Source organism: Aphelocoma coerulescens, chromosome 4 (genome assembly GCF_041296385.1).
Source record: "Aphelocoma coerulescens isolate FSJ_1873_10779 chromosome 4, UR_Acoe_1.0, whole genome shotgun sequence".
Taxonomy (NCBI): domain Eukaryota; kingdom Metazoa; phylum Chordata; class Aves; order Passeriformes; family Corvidae; genus Aphelocoma; species Aphelocoma coerulescens.
This window is the reverse complement of record NC_091017.1, coordinates 23,976,182-23,992,076: the sequence shown is the minus strand read 5'-3', so window position 1 is coordinate 23,992,076 and position 15,895 is coordinate 23,976,182. Positions and strand designations below refer to the sequence as shown.

At 39.1% G+C, this 15,895-nt stretch overlaps 1 protein-coding gene across 14 annotated transcripts in view; it reads right to left on the bottom strand.

Annotated features, from left to right (window-relative positions):
• The window catches only part of BMPR1B (bone morphogenetic protein receptor type 1B), a 258,012-nt gene that overhangs the window by 48,884 nt on the left and 193,233 nt on the right, over window positions 1–15,895 (bottom strand). Inside the window, exon 1 of one of the 14 annotated variants that reach the window (XM_069013112.1) lies at window positions 2,822–2,910. The exons of the other annotated variants lie outside the window; for them this stretch is intronic. The gene's annotated coding sequence lies outside the window, so the exon portion shown is untranslated. Of the gene's footprint in view, window positions 1–2,821; window positions 2,911–15,895 lie in introns of those variants that run through there. 14 annotated transcript variants of the gene reach the window in all.

Genomic DNA, 15,895 nt, shown 5'->3' with positions numbered 1-15,895 from the left:
CAGTTCCAAGCAGCAAACACCAAATGTGACCACCAGGAGATTATGCAAATCTCACTACAAGTGATCTTGAAAACTCTCCTGAACAGCAGAAACAGGGGAAAGAACACACAGATGGGAAGCAATGCAGGGTGATACCATTGCTACTAATCCATGCTTTGCTATCTGGTCTTTAGGAAGGCAGCAAAGATTGCACTGGGCAAACTGCAGATTTTTACTTATTATCATTTCAGATGATATTGAGATTGAGGCGTTCAGACAATGGAATTTAAAAGAAAGAGCAAGAGACAGCTTTGACCTCATGGCTCTCTTAGATATGTTTAATAAATCACTGTCACTCCTGCTCCCTTTCCAAAAGAGACGAAACACAAGAGCACCATGCAGTTGAGACAAAAATAGTGCCTGGAAGATAAAAATATCAGCTAGCCATTCTCACCCCAAGATCAAAGACTGCACCTGGATTTTAAAATATAATTAGCATGTACACATGCCATGCTTGCAGAAACCAATGCCAATGCTATTCAGAGGTGCTAGTGTCCTTCGGACTGACTGGGATTGTCTGTTCAGGAGTAAATGTGGCATAACCCCAGCTCAGCCTAAAGAGCAATCTACTTCATAAATTACTAACTCCTTTCTAATTTCTGCTACATTGGTGCCATTCCCTTTTCTCTTCTCATAAGAATAAATTAAATAGTGTAGATATGCACAAAAAGAGACCTGTCATATAGTTGTTATGGTATAAGCATGCTATATTTTTAATGTTTTTTGCTATATTTTTAATGGGTTTTTTTTTCAAAATTCTGTGGCCATACATATATAACTTCCTTTAAACTCGGTTTATTGATTAGCTTATCATGCTTCCCAAATCACGGCGATGATGATGCTTCCTGTCAGTTCCCATTCCAACTTTTCCTCAAGTTCCTGTCTATCTTCCAAGAGGACAGATTACTTGGTGTCTGAAAAAATAACTAGTATATTTTGATAATGTTCATGGATTAATGCCATCTGCTTCCCAAAATCCCACGTGTTTACGACACTCTCAGCAACTAACTGTTGCTGAATGAAGTGCTCAAAGGATCTGCAAGAATTTTTTCTGCCTGGAGGCAAATGCCACCAGCAGAGTTTTATGCAACTGAACAAGTGACAGTATAAATTCCTGCCCTGTTAGGCTGCCAAGGCAGGGACTGCATTGAACTGACCGCTGCTACTGTTGGCCTCACCACACACACTCTGTAGGGATTTGAAATGCATGTGTGGAAACCATAAGCAATGAAGAAGATCTTTGTGTTCATAAACGAGGGCTGAGGCACAAATCTTATCTTCTGCAAACACGGCCGAGTGCAACAGAAAGTGTCATTGACTTACTCACTTTGACAGAAAACAAACAAATCCATTTAGAGGGGGAGGAAAGCATCTGTACTGCAAACCAAAATTAATTGCACTCATGGAACAACAACAATGAATTTTGACCACAGACATAAGTGCTATGGTTTTCCAGAAGCATTTGAGTAGCCTAAAAGCATTTCCCTGTCTGAATGCCCCAGAGTTCACGTCTGGGCAGGAAAGAGCTGTGTGCCGCCCATGCCACTGACACTGCCCCCAACCCATCAACCAGTGCCCACTGACAGGCTTCCATGCCTGCCTGCCCACTCAGGCCTCTGGAAGAGGAGGAACCAGTCCTCAGCCCCACTGGCTTTGCTTGCTTTGCTTTTTTCCAATGTCATACAGATATATCCTCACACCTACACTTCATACACAACCTCAAAGCCTAAGAAATGTGAACTGCAAACACCCTCACAAACTTGTATCCCATGTGCTCTTCTCCTTGTCCAGAAGTTTTCAAGAGATTCATGACCACCTTTCTTTCATTCTCTACAGATTTCTCTACAGTTCTGGTCAAATGTAAAATGCTTTTTTTTTTTTTTTTTCAGCGCCCAACCAGATATGAACAGCAATGAGTAGGAGAAAAAGTACATTTTTTTTTACTATTTGGCTATTTTTCCAATTAACTAGTATTTGAAATGTATAGAACAGATGCGGCATTTTAATAAGCGTTACTGACATACACATGCACTATATGTCACCAAAGTACCTCTAAAGTTAGACAAAAGGGCGACTATCACAAAGGCTAAAACCAGTCCCAGCTCTGAAATTTATGCCCACAATGTAAACCTGGCACCAAAATTAGCCTAGTACTGCCAAAACATTTATTTTTAAATTAACTTCAAATCCAAAAATTCATATAAAGGAGAAAAAGTGAAACATCTTTCTAAGTTTAATATCAGGCTGATTTCCAGATACTAGCTCCTCCAAAAATCTCTTTTTTCCTCAATTCTCACCAAAAAGGAAAACAGGAAATCTTTTATCTGCAGTATTTTCTCTATAATCTACCACCTTTCTCCTTAAATCTAAACCAACCAAAGTGCATCTAAAGGTTTGCATCAGTCTCCTGACACTGTACAAACTCTGACCCCCAGTCTGAGTGAATGAATAGGAAATTTCCAGTGTGTGTGTGTGTGTCCCTGCAGGAACCAAAGCTGCAAACACAAGACCCTGTGCATCACGGGCAGCTGGCTCCCTGGTGCCCCACATCTTGCCAGCACACCAGCAACAGTGCTTTTCCTTCAGTCCCTCTCTGACCTTTCTGAAGAACCCACTGAACTTCACTGTTTTACTTTTTTTTCCCCAGTCTCTTTAGTGCTCTGCTCAAACCAGGCTTTAAAAAAAAAATTAAAAAAAGAAAGTAAAAAGAAGAAAAAGGGAAGGACGAGGGGGGGAAAGCATAAGTGCTTTGTGAGCTGAAAAGCTAAAGCCTTCTACTTACACCGAGTTTCCGCGCACTCACTACATCGCTGCCAGATTCCCCGAGGATGAGAGAGTCATGTGAGGAGGCAGAGGGTGGCTCTGCTAAGCAAACACAGCACCATAGGCCGGGCTAATCCTGCACCTGTGGCGTGTTATTCAGCAGTAAAGAAATGTAGTCCAGACTGCCTCTGCTTAATACAGCTCAGCTGTTTTCCTCCGTGCTCGCTTTGATTGTAAGCTGGCAAACAATATTATTTCAGCCAGGCGCAAAGGAGTATTCAGGCTACATAGGATGTGACAGTAAAAAGGTGAAAGAAAAAGAAAATCCTGGAATTGCAAACAAAACAAAGATCCTGAGCAAAACAGAATTTCTAACTCTTTCCAGATGGTTGGCAGTGCCTTCCAAGGTCAGTATATAAAATGCACGCTGAAGTTGGAGCCTTCTGCTCCTCACCTCCCTTTAAAGTGTGACTACTTGTGATACAGGATAAACCACAGTGGCCTGGCCCTCATTTACCCAATTCAATAGGTATTTGCCAGTAAGAGCAATCACAAGGAGGTTTCAATGGGTTTTAGGCTTCCCCTGGTACAAAAAATGCCAATTGAGAACAGACTATGAAAAGAAATGGCATGCAACCAGCAATTTGGGATTTTTTTTAGAGAAAAAGACAGGAAAGAGGTCGCGACATTGCTACCAGGATAAATTAGCTTTATCATAGCACATCACAAAGAAAACACAAAACACCCCCACAAAACTAAAACAAACAAAAAACAAAAACAAGAAACAAACAAAAATAAACAAACAGGAAAAAACAAACGCAAACAAAGCAAAAAAAGGATAGGAAACTTGATAAAACAGCATCAAACAGCATCAAAATTTGGTCCCATCATGGAACAATAGCAAGAATTTCATTCCAAGGTAGAGTACGTAACAACTGAGAGTAATTTATGATCCTGGTACAAGTTGACTAACCACTGTTAAAAATTCTCTGTAATTATGACCTGCATATATTTAAATAAAATAAACCAGTATTATTTAAAAACAAAACCACACAGATTATTATTTCAAATACTTGAAATAATTTAGTTAATTTTTAACTTTAATGCAAGGAAAAGTAATCCAGTAATTGGGATTTATTCCAGATAACATTGTCATAATACACCACACCTCCTTCCCATAACATCTATCATTTCCATGGTAGCATGGAACTGTCAGAGACGACCAATAGATGCTGTTACTAATGTTTCTTTCTGATATTAAGCTGTAAACATCAGACACTGCAGTCACAACGTGCTCAATGGCATTTGTACTGAATTGCTCTTCTCTACAAAATGATACTTCAGTTTCTGCTCCATCATTCCCTAATCTAATTCCACATTTGGAAACTGGTAATGAAAAAAAGAGATATCTGCACATTCAGAATTACATATTGAATTTCTTGGTGGAAGGTTTACTGCAGCTGCTGTTTACCAATGGGATTATTTCCAAAGAAATAGGAGCTTTATTCCTATGAGAAAATGCTCATAACTAATCTGGAACTATAGGAACTTTTAACTGGTTTCTTATAGAAGAGCTAACTCTTCAGGATGCTGAGTGAAACAAGGATATCTAGATATTTGATTATATCACTGAGTAAAAAGCAAGAAACAAGACTTTATACAACATAACAACAAAGTAAAAAAGCTACCTTCAATTTCCTCTTTCAAAAATGTGCATGCATTTTCTTTTCTAATACTTAATTCCTTTTTTGGAGCCTTACACACACTTTTTAAAATCTATTTGATACTAGCAGAGGCAAAGGCTAAATTTTTCCTCCTCCATACTCTTTGGTCTGTTCCTGATGCTTCCCTACTTTACAGAACTGCCTGTAACTCTATCAAGACCACATGTACCACGTGAAAAAGATAGATGATGTCTAAATTTCTGCCAACACAATGCTGAACCATGGTCCTGCTAGAAACTGCTTAGTGCTCCTGGCAGCAATCACGTTCCTCCTCTTCAACTCACTGAGGGCATCCTGCTCATTCTGCCTTGTATCTCCTGGAGCTCATTCATGGCAATGTCCAACAAAAACATCTCCAGAGTTGTAAGTAGTGGTTTGAATTTGCTTTCTTTGTACACTGTGGTGCTACCCAGACTGTGCTCTGTACCAGCCTGCTGTTCCCCTGCCAACACAAAGCTCAAAACCTACTTCTAAGAGAACGTGAAAACTCAGAAAAGCAATGAAAAACATGGAAGCTGGAGCATAAACAAGACTGATATAAGTGTCTTTAAGTAGCAGCAGCTTTCACATACAGTTCTTTTTACGAGTCACCCACCTAAATGTTTACATTTAATTAGCTCTCAAAACAGTGGACTAGATGGCTGTGGAGACATAGGAATTAGGGACACAGACTGTTTTGTATATCACTAGCTGAACTTCACCTAAAACCAGCAAAAGCTTCCTGCTAGATTGCCTGCTTGAAAACAGAACACTGTGCTGGCTGAAATATTTCAAGGGTGATACCACCTCACAAGACCTACATCTGCAATTTCCAATAAATACTCTTCCTGCAAGTTAAAAAAACTCAGGAAAAAGTCATATTGACAAGCTGACAGAATATAGAAGAATATTAACTCTTAACACCATGAGGCATTGTTGCTCCCCATATTATTTAAATTTGATGGATAAACAAGGAACTTTTGTTCCGAAGGTAATAATAATAATAGAGCATTACTGATGGGTGGTAAATCTACTTCACTTTTCTTTCTTTCCCTTCTCTCTTCCCAGAGCATGCACTTAACCCTATTACAAAGGAAAGCCTACCACTCTCCATTCGCAACTAAGCCAAAGGTCAGGAAGATACAAAAAAAATCATCCTTCTTTCATTAATAAATTTAAATGTCATATAAAATGGCCTAGAACAAAATATAGTAATTGCCAGCTGCCTAATTATTTTCCCATTCTCTTCCGGGCCTCAACACAATGCCTTTTTTAGGCTGCCTGCCAGTGATGTTTGGAACATTAAAATACAGCCCATTTCTGCGAAGACTTTGTGTTGCCCAATGTGCTCTGATGGGCAAAACTGAAGCAAATATAAGAGCAATCTGATATTATTTACCTTAAATGACGAGGGAAGCGAGAACACTGTGTGCTGTCAACTCCCTCTCAGGTTTTTATCCATTCTCGTAGAACAGTCCAGTAATAGGAGGCTGGAGGTTAGAGGTGGCCAAGGACAAATTTTGGTTCCCAATTAACACTACTGAGCCACGAAAGCCTTGTCTACCAGGCGCCATCACATACAAACTATCCTCCCACTGCACAGGGCCCTTGCTCTCTGCAGAGTTCAGTGTCTCCTGGCTTGCTCAACAGTGTAAGCAGAGGGATCATTAGTTATGACTAGTAGAGTCTAGGAGATAATGTTGACTCTCATTTCAGGAACTATTAAGCTATAAACACTGCGCTGAAAGCCATTTATCTGCATTTTAAGATAAACAGAGAAGCTATTCAATTAAGTAGACTGCAAGAAATAAGCTACAGATGCCAAATCGAACAACTTTTAAACTCCAAAAGAGAAAATCTGTGCATTTAATAAGCACAACTTTAAAACATGAAATTACTCACAGGGAAGTTCATAAGCAGCACAGCTTAACCACCCCACCATGTCTGATAAAAAAATACAAATCAAAGTGTAATTACAAAACAGTTAAATCCAAGCCATGTAAATTGCATGCACTTACAATTTTCAAGTTCCTACCGCAGCCACCAGTGATGAAGTACAAGGTTATGAAGTGGCAATTTTCGTACAGCAGTATTTACATTTTATCTCCACATCACTACAGTTTGAAAATGAGATGCTATTCCAGACCTCCCCAAATGAGATAAATGCCTAAGCTGTCATGTTCGAATCTGCACTTGCTAAGGAGAACATTCTTCCTGAGATAAGCAAAAGAGAATGAAATTAATTTCTTGAGTCTTGCCAACTAACCAGCTTTTTTAACTGAATATTATTCATCTATTTGGACATATCACTATGAGATCTTTAAGAAACTTGCTTAAAAAAACTAAAATAAAAAACCCAACCTCAAACCACTAAAAAGCATACCCACAAAATAGTTTCCAGCATCCTTTAAAAAGATATAAAATACAAGGCCTTCTAAGCATTAAAAAAAAAGATGGATTTTTCAACCCCCCCCAAAAAAATGAAAAACCTGATCTTTCCTCACACTTCCAGATGCCAGAGATTTTCGAGCCAGCTCTGAGGTCAGATGGGGAACACGCAGGTGCACCGTGCATCGGCAGCTGAAAGCTTGCAAGGTTGTGCCGGAATCTGATCCACCCCCCCTCCCCACATTCCTGCTGGCATTATAAACGCTCCCTGAAGGAATAATACCCTAATGCGGACTAATTTTCCGCAAACAGCCCCAGCCTCATTAAACCTCCTCTTTATCAGCATTGTTCAAAGCAGTTTTTCTGGTAATATTGAACTCTCCTACGCCCATCTAAAAAGAAAAGAAACTCCTTTTATGTTCTCTCCAGTATCATTTCTCCTTCTCAGGTCCACTGGCACTACACAATAGATTCAATAAAAATATTCAGTTTCATCATATGGTAGTAATGTCCTAAAGACTATGACATGGATTAAGAGAAAGAGAAGGTCTGTTCCAATAAATAAAGAGATCACTCTCCCAACAGGATTTCATAGATTTCTGTGAGTGACTCCTCCCAGCAATCAGGCAAGCCCAAGTGAATTAAGAGGACAGTACTCCTAAAGCAGGTGTTTTCCAGGACCTGCAATTCTTCACACTCCTTAAATGGCCTTTTACTGTTCCCTAGACAAATCATTTTGCCTTCAGCGACATCACACAGACTCTGTTAACATGAACAGCCTTTGCCACCACAATAATTAAAAAATTTGAACATGCCATCACCTAGCTTCATTGTGGAGCCAAGAAAAGAGCTAGGCTGCATTCAAGCACCCTGCAAAGCAGCATAATACAAGAGTGAGGCTGTGGCATGCTGAATCCAGAAGTCTGTCCTCTTCCCAAAGTGATGAATACCTATGGCACCTTATCCCAGATGCTCCATGATGCACCTTGCCCATCTGCAAATCACTGATGTGAACAACTACATTCTTTTAGAAGCATTTCTGGTTTGCAGATGGTAATTTTTAGTAAAAGACTGACAGAAGAATACCATCTGCAGACATTCCTTTGTCCCCAGCTCCAATGAGAGTATCCTGAATGGCCTGAGACTTGAAATACAGCAGAGGATAACACAATACAGAACAGAAGTGCAGCCAGAGGATATCTGCCTATCCTAACCCTACACTCTAATAACAATCCTGAAATGATAAAACCAGTTGTACTGTGAGTTGTTAGTTCACAGGAAAACAGCAGACCAAACAGTGCTGTACCTTCCAGTGATTCTTTTGCCTGCTGTTCAAAGTACAAATACCCAAGAGAGATTGCCAGAAATATGGACACCACGAAAAGAAAATGCAGGCAAAAGCACTGGGGGAAGGGAAGCCATGCATCCATGGTCTTTCCACCAGTTTAATTCCATCTAGCTGGGATATTTCGAAAGAAATAGAAACAAACCAGTATACTGCTTATATATTATGTATATAAGATACATATTCTATCTAAACACAACATGTATAAATAAATAATTAACCTGTTAGGGCTCTAAATTGAGGGAACACAGACTTAGCTGCACTGAACAAATCCCTGTGGAAATGAAATCATTTGAAAACAGAAAATAATGCTACTATTCAATATGATAATGTTGATATAAGCAATGTAAGTATGAAAGTTGTGGTGCTCGTAACCATTCTTCTCATGTGCACAATGAACACAAGGCCATGGTGTAACATTTTGGTCACATATATTTAATTATAAAATAAGCCACATAATCATAAAGTAATGAAAATAAAGTAATGTTTCCCATATTTTATTATTGTGTACTTCAAATAACCCTTTTTTCTCATTTTTTTCTCAACCTACTTCCTCCACAGTGTTTTAAACCTTTAATCTTTCTCAGGTTTTTTTTTTTTTTTTAAATATATTTATTTATTTTTTCAATTAACCATTAAAATTGAATTACAAACCCTGACTTCAGCAAAAGTCAAACAGAAGTTACAGCTAATGCCAACAAAGTACAATAGTGTAGGTCTTGTGGACGCCTCACTGAAAAGAAGGTGGCTATACTCACCAATATGAATGTAAAATATAAAAATTAATTTTTCTTTCCCTTTTCTTCTTTTATCTATTTTAAAGAGATGAAAACTGTCATCCAGCTAAGTTTCATTTCTTTCAGCTCCAGTCAATCTCAAAAAATACTCCAAGTCATAAGAACAACGGGCCTACAGCAAATATGTGTTTCAAGCTGAGATGCTGTGTAGTTTCAGAGAGAAAGAAAAATATTTTCCCAAGCTTTCAACTTTTCATTTGTATAAAATAGTTTATTTTACAGCTAGGTAAAGATGTAAAATTAAACTTCTTCATTAGTGTAATGCACTGTAACTCACTATAAATACTGTTAACATACCTAAATGCATGAATTGTGTAACATTTTCCATCAGAATATGTAAGGAAATAGATGCCAAATATAGGGTAAAAGAATATAAAAAGTCAGCTTTCTTCCAGAAAATGGCAGAATTCTTCAAGAATGTGTTGGTGGTCACATCTGACAAATAAGAGGTTGTTTCCATGCTACACATCCTGACTTCTGGTTTGACTAACCTTAACTAACAAATAAGGAAAAGTATTAGGATATTCTGTAAATAAGCACAGGGATTATTATTTACCCATACAGTCATCTGAAATTACTCCCCCTCAGCTTGTATTTCTTATTGCTGTTATTTTAATGCACCACTGCTAAATCAATTCCCTACCCAACTTTTCAGTAGAGGAATGATTTTCTGAAGTCTTTCCTGGGTGGGGACCATACCAGATAAAACAACCATTATCACTGAGCTACAGTCAGATGAAGAAGGAAAAGGGTAAAGACAGTTTTTAAGGGTGAATGTGGTGATTATAGACATTCACACTTTTCTACATGTAATAATTTCTATTTCTACACTACCTTCCTTTCCAAAGTAGCTTCCCCTTGGACTGAAGCTGGTGGACAGAAGTTCAGTCCCAGTGAGTTAAAGAACCAGACTGTTCTGTATGTCCAGACAGTAGAAAAACCCTTCCAAAAAGGGCAGTTGATTTATACCAACACAGAATTCACATTTTTCTCCCTAACTTACCACCATGCTCAAGGAAACACATTTAAAAATTTAGCAATACATTCAGCAGAAAATCAATGTAAACACTTAAATATGCGTGACATCAGAAAATATGTCAGATTTAGCCATTTTCTTCTATAAAATACACCAAAGTTAACTAATCTTACCCAAAAACCAGTTCTTTGGAATACTGCAGGTCCCCACATTGGAAACACCTACTTTGTTCACCGACAGAAGTGACATGGAACACACATGGCACCAACCCAGGAATGCCGATCGGAAATTGAGCTGCAGCTATGACTAATGTTTGCCAAATTGATAGTGAGGCACAGCTGTAGGAGCCTCTTCAGGAGCTGAGCCCAAGGCACGCATTCCAGCTGCTGGGTTGTACCAAGAGAAGTCAGAGGGAGTATTACTGGGGAGGAAATGTCATGGGTATTCTCTGCTAGCATATTCTTGGAGGTTGGCTTAGAACTGGAGTTTAAAACCTCGACTCCATACATGAGAAAAATGTGAAGCTCACATCAAGCCTAGAGATGAAGTGTTGGTAGGCTCTACATGACTTCTTCACTAAATGTTAGCCACCTAATCTGAAAACAAGCAACAGTGAACCTTTGATTTGCTACTTGAAAGAATAAGGTTAATAAATTTATGTTCAGAAAAGTCCAGAATATACTCTAGGAGGAAAAAAAAGAGCGTTTTCTTGTACCATCAGCTACATATTTTTCTTACTCAGCATCAGAATTTCTTATACGAAAATAATTGTAATAAATCAACGAACCTAAGAAGCTATATTTAAAGAAGGTGAAAGTATCCAAAAGAGGAAGAGTTAAATACCAAAACAACAGAATTAGAACTTTATAATTTATTCTACATCCTGCTGGCTGCAGTTTCAGTAGGTCATGCACTCAGGATAGAAACAACTCTACTTCTTCGGTTCTACTCTCAACAGCACTGTCAACTTGAGTTATCAAATTGAGCAGACTCAAATCCATTCAAAGCTCGCTGTGTTTCAGAAAAGAATCAGTGATTTCTGCAGACTGTTTGTACACATTTAGTACAGGGCACAATCTAAAATTTTCAGCACTTTAAAAATCCTGAAGCTGTAGAATGAAATTCCAGCTTTACTGCAAGCATTTTTAGTTTTGCTGTCACCTGCAATGTGTTTAGCATTTCAAGGCAAGCTGTTACCTGCAGAGAATTCCTCTTCCTTTCTCTGTCAGTTAGAGAAAGTCAATTAAAAATTTTATGTAGTGAAGTAATTCCCCTTCTTCTTGCCTATATGTTGGTTCCCAGTGAAAACAAATTGTGTTGTGATATGAAAAAGTAAGGCGAAACAAAGACCAGCATGCACTGTAATAGATTAACAGGATCCCTTCTGGATTTCACATTCATTGTTCTGTTGTAACCCATGAAATACTAGGGAACCTTGGGAAGAAGTCAAAACCCTTGACTTAAAAACTTCGCACCCATTCAGAAAGAGATTATTAGGAACAACAGTATTCTAGCATCATATTTCTGGTTCCCTTCACTAGTATAAAATGGCTTCAGATTCAGCAATAATATTAATCAAGTGTTTTAAGACCACGTTTTCCTTTCCCTGCAAAGTTTCTCCTCCTTAGCACTCTCAGGAGTATTTGCTTCTGCCAAACGTAAATTCAGTTTCTGCCCGTAACAATCATGGCAAAATGAGGCTCAGCACACTTCTAGCAAGGAACAGATGTACTTTATATAGATCATTGTATTAGAATAGTTCAAAATACTGCCAAATTAAAGGTGAAAAAACCCATGCTTTTCAGATGTGCTTACAAGAAACCAGCTTAATCATGTTACTCCATCTGTATGTTTTATTACTTACAGAAGTTCAAAAAAGTTCAATAAAACAGATTCTAATTTTTTGTACACTTCTTTTAGAGGGCTTTCAAACAAAAATATTGAACAAGGGGAAAAAAGCACACCACACTGAAAAATAACCAAAAATCACCCATTTTAGAGATGTGGAGGGAATGGGGAAGAATCTGTTATAGAACAGAGGCATTAGAAAATTTCCATTAGAAATATCTTCTCCCCATCCTCAAAGAATTTCAGTTTTCCTGTATGTCAATATTTGTTGTTTTATTTGCCCTACAGCAGACACAGATCATCCCACTGGTGTCTCCTTTCTGTCACTTCCACCCTTTTCCAGGACAAAGTCAGCTCAATACCCCTGCCTACTTCCCTCAGCAGAGGATTGCCAAATTCCTCCAGATGACATCCCAGGGCTGTCTGACAGGTGGGGGCCAACCTTTCCTCAGTAAAGCCAGACTTAAGACTTCAACAGGCTGACACTCAGCTTCATCTCAACAAAAGGTGTCCAGGGGGTCATCCAAGGAGAAGAGATCGAGGACAATGTGCTCAAGCTATTAGCCCTGCTTATGAACTTCTCAACCCACCCTGCAGCAATCAGGGTATCAGCGAAGGACTCCACTTCCACTGGAACACCAGCTAGGGAGCAGTTCTTGCCAAAAGAAACATCCCTATCAAAATTCCTCTGCCAGCAGGGATGTGCAGGTGTTTCCCCACTCCTAATTTTGTAGCCCATTGGTTGAGGGACCTCTTCATCTTCTAGTCCCAAATCACATGTGCTGGGACCTCCATAAGGTGTATTGTTAAATAAAAACAAATTATGGAAACTGAAACCTAAATGATCCTCGCAGATCCGATTTAAATTGTAAAGAAAGAAAAACTGGCAGCTGGTGGAATTAGGGCAGGTGTTCTCTCCTCCCATTTAAGCCGTCCAAACCCAGTCACCAAAGTTTCCTCCCACATGACATGGACACAATGATAAAGAATCATTTTCTGGACCCATCCTTCCAAAATACCTAAACATCTCCAATGCACCTTTCGCTCTTCTTTGCCTATGGGCAGACAGCCTACATTTAGGCAGTAAAGGAGAGGTGACACACTGTACTCCCATGGTTTGCACACAGTCTTCATTTTTTGCACTTTCTGTTAATTACAGATACGAACTAGAAGCAAATCTTTTCCTGCCTTGCAAAGAAAAGCAGGACACGGTGTCTGAAACACTTCAACCCCGAGTACTGTTTTGATGCCTCACTCCAAAATCAGACGCAGTGATGCTCTTTTGCCAGGACATCGGTGAAAATCTTTCTTTCTCCACAAAAAGCTATCTAAAGCACAACTTCTCCAACCTCCCTTTCCAAAGACACGTGTTTCAGGCTGCAGTAGATTTTCTCCTTTCAACCAGCAGCTCTGTGACACAACCCAGAGGCTGAAGGAGATGTAAACTATTTACCCTGCCTCGGCGTACGTTATTTTTGCAAGCTGGCAGGCCAGCCTCCCTGGGCCATGTTTGTTTATAAGGCAAGTGTTTCCCGCTCCTGCAGGGCACTCATGGAAGGAGACGCCTGGGAGTTTCTGTTTGAGTAAAGCCACTGAGTGATCTGCATTTCTGGCATGGGAGATGCTTTGTTTAACTTGAAAACAGCTTCAAAAAGCAGCACAGCAAGTGCATTACCCCTGAAGAGTCCAGTGTCACCGATAATGCCACCATATGAGTGAGAGGAAAAGATATTCCTGAGGAGAAGCTTGTATGGAAGTATGAAGGAACCTTGAAAATCTCTCAGTTAAAATGTGGGTGGATCTGGTTCCACATGCAGGCTGCGTACTTTCTCTCCCTCTCTCTTTTTCACTCTCACCTCTGTAATAATTCTCCCTGGATGTTCTCTCTCTATATCAGTATTTTGGGGGGGCTTTTTGTTTGTTTTATTTTGGGTTTCTTTTAGTGAAAAAGAGGTGCCAAATCTTCAGAATGACTGTGTAAGGAATTTCCACGTTTGGAGACTACTAAAAATAAAAACTGGAAATAAGCTTAAATAAGTTATGGAAACTTCCTCCAGTTCCAGCCAACCTGTAAATGTCATTTTGAATGCATATTGTTCAGACCACAGGATTTAGTTTCTTTTCTAGATTATTTACTCCTGCTTGAAATCATTGTATTTTGGGGTTTGTTGCTTAGAGCTAGGTCAATGTTTACATGGAAATGTTATTTTGAAAGAAAAGTATTTACATTTTACTGAGAACAAGTCGTATTCACATTTTCAAAAATCCTGCTCTTATTTAGTTGAAACTATTAGTCAAGTGTAACTCAAATTTGTGAGTATTTTGGGCCTAAATCCAAACATTTTTCTGCCAGTGTTTATTTTCTTATGCTTTTTAATTGTCTTAGCTTTTCAGTCAGTTCTATCCATCATATCAATTTCCAGTTTTCTAGAAGAAAAGAATAATGATGAAAAAGAATATTGGAAATTTCCTATTCTATCTACACATTTTAATAGGATGCTAAGGTCACATATTCGACTGAAAAGAAATGCAAGAAAAGGCCAAGTAAAGTGTATTTTCTCCCAAAACTGGAAATGCTGGAGAGTTAGCATTGAGAAAATTTACAGGAAGTCATGTGACATATTGAGACAGTCAAATATCTACACTTAGGATAAAAATTCACAGAAGCCCTATTTAGGTGTGTAAATAAAGCGATCTGCTGGGTCCTAGCTAACACAAATCAGCATTCCACCGTCCTCTCGGCATTCAAGACTGTCACAGTAGGCAGCAGAAATTTGGGAAATACCCATTCCACAAATTTATCTCAGAGATTTGGTCTCACAAGGATATCAATGATTCATTTAGAAGCAATTCCGGGTTTTAATAGGGCTTAATGCAAACCACACTCTGTTTCTTTTTTTAATATGTAAGGAGGCTGCAGTTTCACACTGATGATTAAATCCCAGAGGTGAAACAAGGGCTTCAGCCACAGCTGGGGCCAGCCCTGCCAGACAAAAAGTATAATGTAGGACACACCACATATTTCCCACGGAATCAGAGAAAAGTGGCATTTTGAGAGGAAGGGAATTGTCTAGTAGCTCTCCTTCAGTAGCAAACCTCACAGTCAATCACTCAAACCTTTTCAAAACATTCTGTTGTGTGAAGGCTGATAGTGTGTCTTTCCATTTATTTATTAAGAGACAGCAAGGAAGAGAGAAGGAAATAACACAAAATACAGGTGGGATGAAGGAACAAGGCTGGCTAAGGATCGTGTCTCCTCTCCCACTGCTGTGTTGCAGTGTGCACTGTTTCACACACCATGCAAACTTCTTAGGGCAGCTCATTTTCATTTCCATCACAGCTCCACTTCTATTAGCACAGGGCTGCTTGAGTTTAGTATTGAAGGAGAAGGTTTAAAGATGCCTTTCAAACCTTGCGTGGCTCTCTGTACAATATGGCTACAAATTGCACTTGCTAGTAAAACAACTGTAAGCTTCAGCACCAAATATTAGACAAATTTAGCACCAATTAAATGGCAGTCCTGATGCATAAGTCTCTACTAGGCCACAGGGCAGCCTTAAGAAAAGCTCTCCAGTTCTGGCAGCAAGCCTCATCCCCAGTTTGGACTTTCAAGAGTAACTTCAGCATGCTTCACATAGCACACTACTGTTAACAACCACTCGTCGCTCCTTCTCTGTCTCCTCTGCTTTCAGCCCACCTGGCAGGGTCATTACTTAAACCAACAGAAATACATTTTTCAGTAACATTTTCAGGGTATTAAATACCTTTTTAAGATCAGAATGTATCAGATGCTCAGCCTTTTCTACCCTGTCTTTCAACACTTAGTGTTCAAAATGTCAGTCATGAGCAACATTCTGTAGGATATTTTGCTGTTAGAACAGAACAAATATTTAGGTAGAGAACACATAAAATCTACAGAGCAAATCTTAAGTAATTGCTACCGACTGCAGTGAGTAGTGCTGCCAAGGGAATCTACAGGTTTGCTTTGAGTGGTGTAATATATTATTTTTCATAAATATTTGCCCCTGAAAGTGGG